The sequence below is a fragment of the Nycticebus coucang genome, chromosome 2 (assembly GCF_027406575.1).
Source record: "Nycticebus coucang isolate mNycCou1 chromosome 2, mNycCou1.pri, whole genome shotgun sequence".
Lineage (NCBI taxonomy): Eukaryota > Metazoa > Chordata > Mammalia > Primates > Lorisidae > Nycticebus > Nycticebus coucang.
The window spans coordinates 92,409,312-92,418,547 of record NC_069781.1 but is presented as its reverse complement, the minus strand read 5'-3'; positions in this window follow the sequence as shown (position 1 = coordinate 92,418,547).

The window sequence follows — 9,236 nt, the reverse complement described above, 5'->3', positions numbered from 1 at the left end:
ACCAGGGAACTTGAGCAGAGCTTGAGGGGTCCCAGAGTAGGAGCTTTGGCAGTTTGGCAGGACATGTACAGAAAGAGAGCCCCGAGCTGGGTGCAGTGGCTCACACTTGTAATCTGGGAGGCTGAGGCAGATGGATTTCTTGAGCTCAGGATTTTGAGATCAGCCTGAGCAAATGAGGGACCCTGTATAGAAAACCTAGCCAGGTGTCATGATGGGAGTCTATAGTCCCAGCTACTCTGGAGGCTGAGGCAAGAGGACAACTTGAGCCTGGGAGTTTGAGTTTGCTGTGAGCTATGATGACACCATGGCACTTTATTCAGGGAGGTGGAGTGAGACTCTGTCGCTAAAAAAATAAAAGTTAGAAAAAGCCCCAGCAATCCTGCTGCAGAGATCCCATGGCCCTGTACCTGGATCAGTGGAACAGCCTGCTGGACAATGTGCTGCTGCTCTAAAGCTTACATCCTCACAGTTCCAGGGACTAATCAGAAGAACATTCCCCCATGGACCTGTGGACCTACCAGCAGGACATGCTTCACAGTCCTGCATATTTACCAGAAGAACGAGCCCCACAGGCCTACACACCATGTGGAAGTCCATGTCCCAGCACAAATAGGCCATAAAGCATGCCTCAGTGGAGAAGAACTTACTCAGTCCCCTGCCCAAGCCCCCAACAGTAAACAAACTACCATGTCAGAATAAGATCTCCAAGCACTGGCTCAGGTACCAAGACCAACCTAGGCACTGGCCAAGGTCCTGTGATGTACCTAGGCACCCACCAAGATCCTGTGTTCCACCCAGGTGCCAGCAAAGGTCAAGCCACATGTCTCTGTAGACAGCAACTTAGGAGCCTTCTGACAGACCTTCCAATAGTGGCCTGGAGACCAGTACACCAACATGAATTATTAACTCTCAAGGTTAAGGGAGGGAAAAAATATTCCACACAAATGGAAAGCAAAAGTAAGCAGATGTAGTCATTCTCATTTCAGATAAAATGGACTTTAAATCAACAATGGTTATTAAAAAAAAGATAAAATGTAAAAGAGACAATTCAGCAAGAAGACACAACAATCTTAAGTACATTTGTAGTTAACACAGAAGCGTGCAGTTTTATAAAGATAATTCTTCTAGATTTGAGCAAAGAAATAAACAGTAGCCCATTAATTACCTGGTAATTCAACTCTCCACTTAGAGAACTGGAAAGATCATCAAGTAGAAAGTAAATAAGAAAATACTGGACTTAAATGGGACTCTGCAACAACTGGACCTAACAGACATTTACAGAACATTCTACACTAAATCTACTGAACATACATTTTTTTTCATTAGTACACAGGACATTTTCCAAGACTGATCATATCATAGACCAGAAAATAAGTCTTAACAAATTTGGAAAAATTAAAATCATACCATGTATCTTCTCAGACCACAATGGAATAAAATTAAAAATAATTCTAAGGTAAACACTCAGATCTACACAAAGTCATGGGAATTAAACAACCTGTTGCTGAATAATCATTTGGTCAATGATGAAATTAAGATGAAAATAAAATGATTCCTGTAACTGAATGATAAAAGGGCACAAGCTTTCCAAATCCATGGGATTCAGCAAAAGCAGTCTCATGGGGCAGATTTATAGCCTTAAATGCCTATATCAAAAAGACAGAACGATCACAAATTTACAAGCCTAACATCACATCTCAGGGAACTGGAAAAAGAAGAAAAAACTAAATGCAAAGGTCACATAAGTACCTTCACGTATTATTTCAGATTTGAGAGGATAGCCTGTGCATCAGATATAAATTTAGCAATGTATTGGCATGTAAATGATATTGAAAAACATAAAGCTGGATGAGAGAGAGCGAGCAGGAAATAATTGTAGAATAACGAAAACTATATCCTAGGACAATTCATTATTAGATGCTGGGGAGTTTAGAAAGAATCAGCAAAGTGGACTAAGAAAATGAGAGAAGCAGTGGAATAAAGAATTTCGTTGGCCTTCATTTCCAGTGTCTTGGAGGAAAATAATAAATCTTCCAGAGGTTGTAAGTGATAGGAGTGATTTTGTTATTCATGGTGGGTCCATAGATAACTTATATTAATGAAATGACCCAGAATGGGGATAGGGTATGCTCAAAACACCAACCATGTGCTTTAGAGGTTTGAGAGTTTTGAGTCGTTTGATAATCAACCCTATTCTGGCAAGAAGACTTCAACTAAGTGGCCAGTGATTCAATAAATCGTGCTTATGTAATGAAACTGAAGCTCATGTGAACTTCCCTAATTGCAATGCTCTTCATATTGTCACATATTAATGTACAAGAAGAGTAGTGACTCCTGAGAACAAGGAAGCTTTATGTCTAAGACCCTTCCACACCTCACCCCTGAGCATACACCTTTGACTGGTTACAGATTTGTATGCTTTTGCTATTCAAACTACAATTTTAAGTATAGCACTTTCCTGAGTTATATGAGGCATTCTAGCAAATTATTGAACAAGAAAGGGTAGTGGGAATTTGTAGATACCAGATCAGAAGTGAGCCCATCCTGTGAACCCAAGACTTGTGGTTTGTATCTGAAGAAAGGGCAGACTTATGGAGGACTGTGCCCTTATCTTGTGAAGTTTGACCTAACTCAATGTCAGAAGTCACACAGAGGCCAAGAAAGAAAAATATTTCATAAAGTAGTAGTGATTATCTGAATTAGGTTATATGAAGATGGAGAATGGAGGTTTCTTTTCAACACTTGGGAACTACAGGTGATGTTGAGAAAAGAATATTCCAAGAGTTAAGATAGTAAATTCTTTATTTGATGGCCTTCTCTCTATTCTATTAGGAGAATAAAAAATGCAAGCAGCAAATTTTAGGTCAATGGAAGGAAACATCCGTAGTTTGAACTGGAGGTAGACATGAGATCAAGAGAGACATTTTTTGTAATTGGGAGATTTAATAGCATGTTTATGCTGATGGAAATAATCTAATAGAAGAAAACCATGGATAAGGTAGGAGATAGTAGGGACAATGTCTGCAACAATGTCCCTGGGCATGCCAAAATCACTATGTTAGGAGCCTCACTATAGGGCCTGGCCTTGGAAAGGGAACACAGACAATGCTTTCATGGTGGCAGAAAGGAAAGAAGGGAATGAGCATAGATACAGTCCAATGAACAGATAAGACAGTGTGAAGTTGCAGAGAAATTCTTTTTCATTTGCCTCTATTTTTAGTGGAATACAAAGTAAGGTCAGGGGGTGACAGTGAAGATAGTGCAGGAATTATTGGAGGTTTGAGATAAAAAAAAAGCAGGTATGAAACCCAGGCAGCCCTAATAGCTTATGTGAGGGTAGAGGTCATGAATTAAAGTGAAACCAGTCAGCATGATGGTGTTAAGTAGCAATGAGAAGCAAGGAGAAAACCTACCCCACAGAGTTAGAAGTGACTAACAAAAAATGACAGCAAAAGCTGTCATTGCTTGTGAGGGTTCACAGGGATGAAGTGCATTCATGGGGAGTACTGGAAATCTGTTCAGTTAGGAAGGTAAAGTAAATGTTTAGGAAGGAGAGTAGGATATAAAGGCATTTGCTGTTAACACATTAGTGGAACAGAATAGAAAATTCATAGATAAGTCTATGTGTATGTGTACACACAGGCATTATGATAATAGAATTTCACACCAATGCAGAAAAAAATGGATTGTATAATAAATACATTATGATAACTGGGGAGGGGGGTGTTGGATCTCTATCTTATTATACACTAAGAAAATTTCAAACCGTTTAAATATGAAAATTCAAATTATAATTTTCCCCCAAATATAGAAATTTAAAAAATAATTTTGAAATGAGTAAGGAATTTTTCGCTTTGTAACATTATTACAAAAAATGTGTAAATATTTATAATTTATATTCATCAATTTTACTATTTCAAGTTAAAAACTATACTACAAAGCATATATAAGCAAAAGCCAAAGATATATGTCAACATGGAAAAAATATTGCTATTTACATTATAAGAAATGTCTAATATATTTTATTAATTAATAATCACCATTAACAGTTAATAATATCAATAATCCATATAAAATGGGGATAACATAAAAATGAAATTCAGATAGCTCTTAGACATATTGTATTACTCATATTAAAAATGGAAATAAAAACTATAGAAGTCCCAATGTTATCTATTAATCTGGCAAAGATCAAAAAGTTTGATACACCATTGTCACGGAGCAAATATTGCACAGTATGAGTGAAAGATGCGAAACAAATGGAATCTCCATTAATAGGATACTTTGTCAAATTAAATATGGTACATCATTACAATGCAACAAAAGAATGAGCTAATTTTATATACTGCTTTAAAGTGTGCAAAAAGAAAATAATACTTTGAACAGGAAGTAATATTGCAAGGAGTAATATTGTAAAGCAATATTATGAAAAGAGCTACTCAAGACTCAGAACCTTGTATGTTATAGTCTCCTTGTACTTTAGTGTCTTTGTTAATGAATCAAATGAAAAACAAGTATACATAGACACAAACACGCAAACACATAAATATACCTGTATTTACATAAAATATATAGAAACATATGTAAATGCTAATGTGTTTCCTTCTGAAATGAGGGCTTGGGTTGCGTGGCAGAATGGGATAGAGGACAACATTTCACACCATAGCTTTTTGGAAACTTTTGAATTGTATAACACATTCATATCATCTTTTATACCCTAATCATGTCTCCCTCTTCAAAAATTTTGAAATAATATTTAAAATTATTAACACAATAGGAAACTGTTAACATACATTAAGCAGGAAAGTTTCGAATATATAAGTAATGCAATACTGGATTAAAAACAAAAACTTTTGGAATGTTTGAAAACATACTGGAACTCAATTTTAGAAAACAAAAATAATAAGGTGATTTCGTAAGTGAGCTGGAGAATTTTGAAATAGACTTTTAAGAAGGATATGGTTTATTTAATTCTACATTGGTTAACATACTGAGTTAAGCATGCTTGCTAAACATTTGTAGGTGGTTAATAAAGAAAATAGACAGAATATATCCTTCCCAAAGTTGAGAATAAAACAGGTAAAAATGTCAAAGAGTTAATCAAGGAAGAGAAAATGAATAACAATAAAAATAACAGCAAATAGAAGTGAGAATCTGTGATGATAGGAAAAAGGCCAAATATTTCAGCAATCATAATAAATGTAAAGTCCAAGCTACACAGCCCCCTTACGCTTTTCTGTTAAGAAAAAATAAGCAAAAGGCAATTATATTGCTTCTGTTATTAGAACTAAAATTGTTTTGCAGATAGTGACTTATCTTTGGTAAGGTATTTGGTTTGCAAATTTTTTACCCTAAATGTGTTCTGCTGCTTCAGTCTATTTTAGCCTCAGCAGAAACTTAAAATGTATGGACAAAGGTTATATTGTAAATTACAACAATGATCCAGATTTCTACCTCCTTCTGAACACCTGTCCTTGCCATGTGTCTGTGGAGAACCCCCCTCTTTGGGCTCTGGATTTGGCCACGTGACTTATTTTGGTTAATGGAGTGTTAACAAACAGGGCACAAGTGGGGGCTTGGAAAGAGGTTATATATGGAGTGTGCCTGTATCTGCACTCTACCTTCACTGTGAAAGCATGTCTGCTTGAGGATGAAAAATAGAGGAAAAAAGCCAAGTCACAGCAGTCGTTTCATGAAAGACCATTCTAAATCTGCCAGAAGACATCCTTCATAGTAAAGGAATGATTCCCACAAATTGGATAGCCAGAATCATCCAATTAACTCATAAATTTGTGAACTAAGTAAATGCTTATTGTTTTAAACCACTGAGTTCTGAGGTGGTTGGTTATGTGGCATTGTGGTGATAAAAGAGTCCTCATGCATGTGATAAGACTGTTAAGGTGGGCTTCTTCATTTAGCGTACACTGAGTAAGTGCAGTGAGAAAGGTTACATGGGAATACGTTGAGAGTCTTCATACAGCAGCATAAACCAGTGAATGCTCTCAGGCAAGTGAGACACAAATCACTCACTCAGTAGTGATTAAGCGGCTACTTTACAATTTTCTTCACCAAATAAAATATATTTGCTTTTTAAAAAGTATTAAAGGTTTATCAACTCCTGCTTTTCCATACTTCTGATTAGCATCAATTTATGTTCTTTCAACTCTTTCTGTTCACCTCCTAAGTAATTCTTCTCCTTTGCCAGCCTCATCCTACAGATGACAGTGGCCTTTGCTTTTCTAACTGTCTTGCCTCTGTTTAACCTGCCCTTGCCTTTTGTCCCCACCCTGCCACCATGATTCAGGAGAAGGGAGATAACTTGGCCTACCTGCCAAAGACTTATGACAGTAATATAAGAGCAGGATGTTCCATTGCTGTCTCAGAATAAAACAGTACCCTCAAGAAGATCAATCCTCTGCCATTTGATTTTCAGGGATACAAACATATCTAAAAATGCAGAGCTAAATAGGTTTTAAAGTAAAAAAATTCTTTTAATAATAGAAGGGGAGAGAATGATACAGAGGAAAGAACATGAGCTTTGGAGTTAGACACCACTGGGAGTGAATTTACCCATTTACCCCAGGCAAGTTACTTAACTGCTTAGTATCCCTTTTATCTTCTGAAAGACACAGATAGAATTCCTAAACTCGCATCACAGCCCAGCATGATTCTTCTCTCCAGTCTTTCTGGCTTCACCAACAACTGAGGCTTTTTTTCAAAAACCTCCCTTCTAAATATCCCTGAAACCTTTAGTAGTTTCTCTCTGTTTCAGCCCCTCCAAATGGGTACTCTTTCAGAGCCAGAACTATTTTTTAAGCAAAACCTCTGTGGTTACTAGGTAGGACCCAATTGTCTAATTAGACAAGGAAAAGAGAAAGCACTGCATAACATTTTAAAATTTTATAAACTTTCTCATTCTCATACTATTTTAAAATAAGACTGTAATAGGAGAATTATTATACAAAAAAAACAAGAAAGTCCTATCAAATGAGGCACCAGCACTCATGCTGACAGAGAAAAAAAATAAAAATAAAGCTACTAGTAAATGAATGCTTCAAATGTAGTAAGTACTTTGTGTACATTGACTGATTTAATTACAATAAAAGTTCTTCAGGGTAAATATTTTTAGCCTTGACTTAGGAGATGAAGATACTTACACTTTTTTTTTTCTGATTTATGTAAGGGTACAAACTATGAGATAACATTATTGGTTTGTTAGGTAAAGTCCAAGTTGTAGTTGAGCCTTTCGTCTGGGGGTGTGCCTTATGTCCCTATATTGTGCCTGCTGGGTGAGAGCACACCAAACCCCCCCCCCATCCCCTTTACCTCCTTCCCCCTCCCCATAAGATTGTATTTCTCTCTTGTGTGGACATGTAGTTACTCATCTACTGGCTTCATATAGGTACTGAGTAATCGGATGCTTGTTTTTCTATTCTTGTGATACTTTACTTAAGAAGATGTTCCCCAAATCTATCCAGGTAAATACAAAAGATGTAAAGTCACCATCTTTCTTTGTGGCTGTATAATATTTTATGGTATACATGTACCATATTTTATTTATCCATTTGTAAGTTGATGGAAATCATGGGTTATTTTCACATCTTGGTGATACTGAATTGTGATAAATGTTCTAGTACAAATATCCTTATGGTAAAATGATTTATTTTCTTCTCATAGATACCTAGTAATCGGCCTGTGGGATCAAATAAAAGGTCTACTTTTAGCTCTTTGAGGATGCTCAGACTTCTTCCCTAGGAAAGACACCATGCTTTGATAATAAGTAGGCTTCCAAAGTTAAAAATGGAATAGCTTTTTTTTTTTTTTGCCCATATTTGGCTGCAACACTATTAAACCAGTAGCAAAAGACCTATACTAACAACCACACAGCCCCAATTTAGTTGCATACATCTGAAAATAACGTACCTACAAATTTCTCTCCCTATCCATATGGTAGAAGCCTTTTATATCCTATAAAGTCCTAAATGCTGTCAATTTCTCCATATTTTTCCTCCCGCCAGGTTCATGTGTTGCCTTGCCTTACTCATTTGCTACTTCTGTTTTTTCAAGCAAACCTGTTACACTATTCTTGGAGAGTTTTAGGGAAGAAATGTTGATGTCAATGGCCAGATAAAGAGTTGAATTTTAAAATGAAGATGAGAAAAAGTCAAAGGGGAGTGGGAATCTTTTCAACTTTTCAAAGCTATAAAACAAATGAAAATTTGGGAGTCCATTCGATGAATTTTAACTTGAGCTGCCATCATGAGGCATGCATTAATAAGTGTACCATCATTTTCTGTTAGTTCTTCTGTCATTGGACAAAGTAATAAGAAAATATTCTTATAATCCAATGTAATAAGTCAGGGATCCACTTTTTTAAAATTTCAGAATATTACAGGGACACACATACTTTAGTTACAAAATTGGATTTTGTACATTTCAAGTCAAAGTTATAAGTGTGACCCTCACTCAGAATGTGTGCATGATACCTGTTAAGTGTAAATGTACCTGACTCTGCCTCCCATCTCCCACCTACATGATTGCTGTTGAGTTTTATGTCCATTGTGCACATAAGTATTGATCATCTAGTTCCAATTTTGCATTGAGTACATGTGGTGTTTTTTTCCATTCTTGCACTACTCTACTTAGAATAGTCTCCAGTTACAGCCAAGTTGTTACAAAAGATATTAGGTCACCATTTTTTAATAGCTGATTAGTACTCCATGGTATATGTATAACACATTTTATTAATCCATCCATGTATTGATGGGTGCTTGACTTGTTTCCACAACTTGGTGATTCTGAAAGTGTCTTTTTTTGATAAAACATCTTTTTTCCCCCTTTGGGTAAATACCAAGCAGTGGGATTGCTACTTTTAATTCTTTCAGGTTTCTTTATACTATTTTCCATAGAGATTGTACTAGTTTGCAGTCCTGAAGTCCCACCAACACGTGTAACTGTTTCTTTCTCTCCATATCCACACCAGTATTTATTATTTTGGGATTTTGATAAGGGCAGTTCTCACTGGTGTTAGGTGATATGTCATTGTAGTTTTGTCTTACATTTTCATGATGATTAGAAATATTGAGAATTTTTTCATGGGCTTATTAGACTATCTTCACTTGAAAAGTTTCTGTTCTTGTCTTCTGATTCTCAGCTTGACTATTGTTGGCATATACAAAAGCTAGTGATTTGTGTACATTGATTTTGTAACTTGAGGCTCTGCTGAATTAATTTAG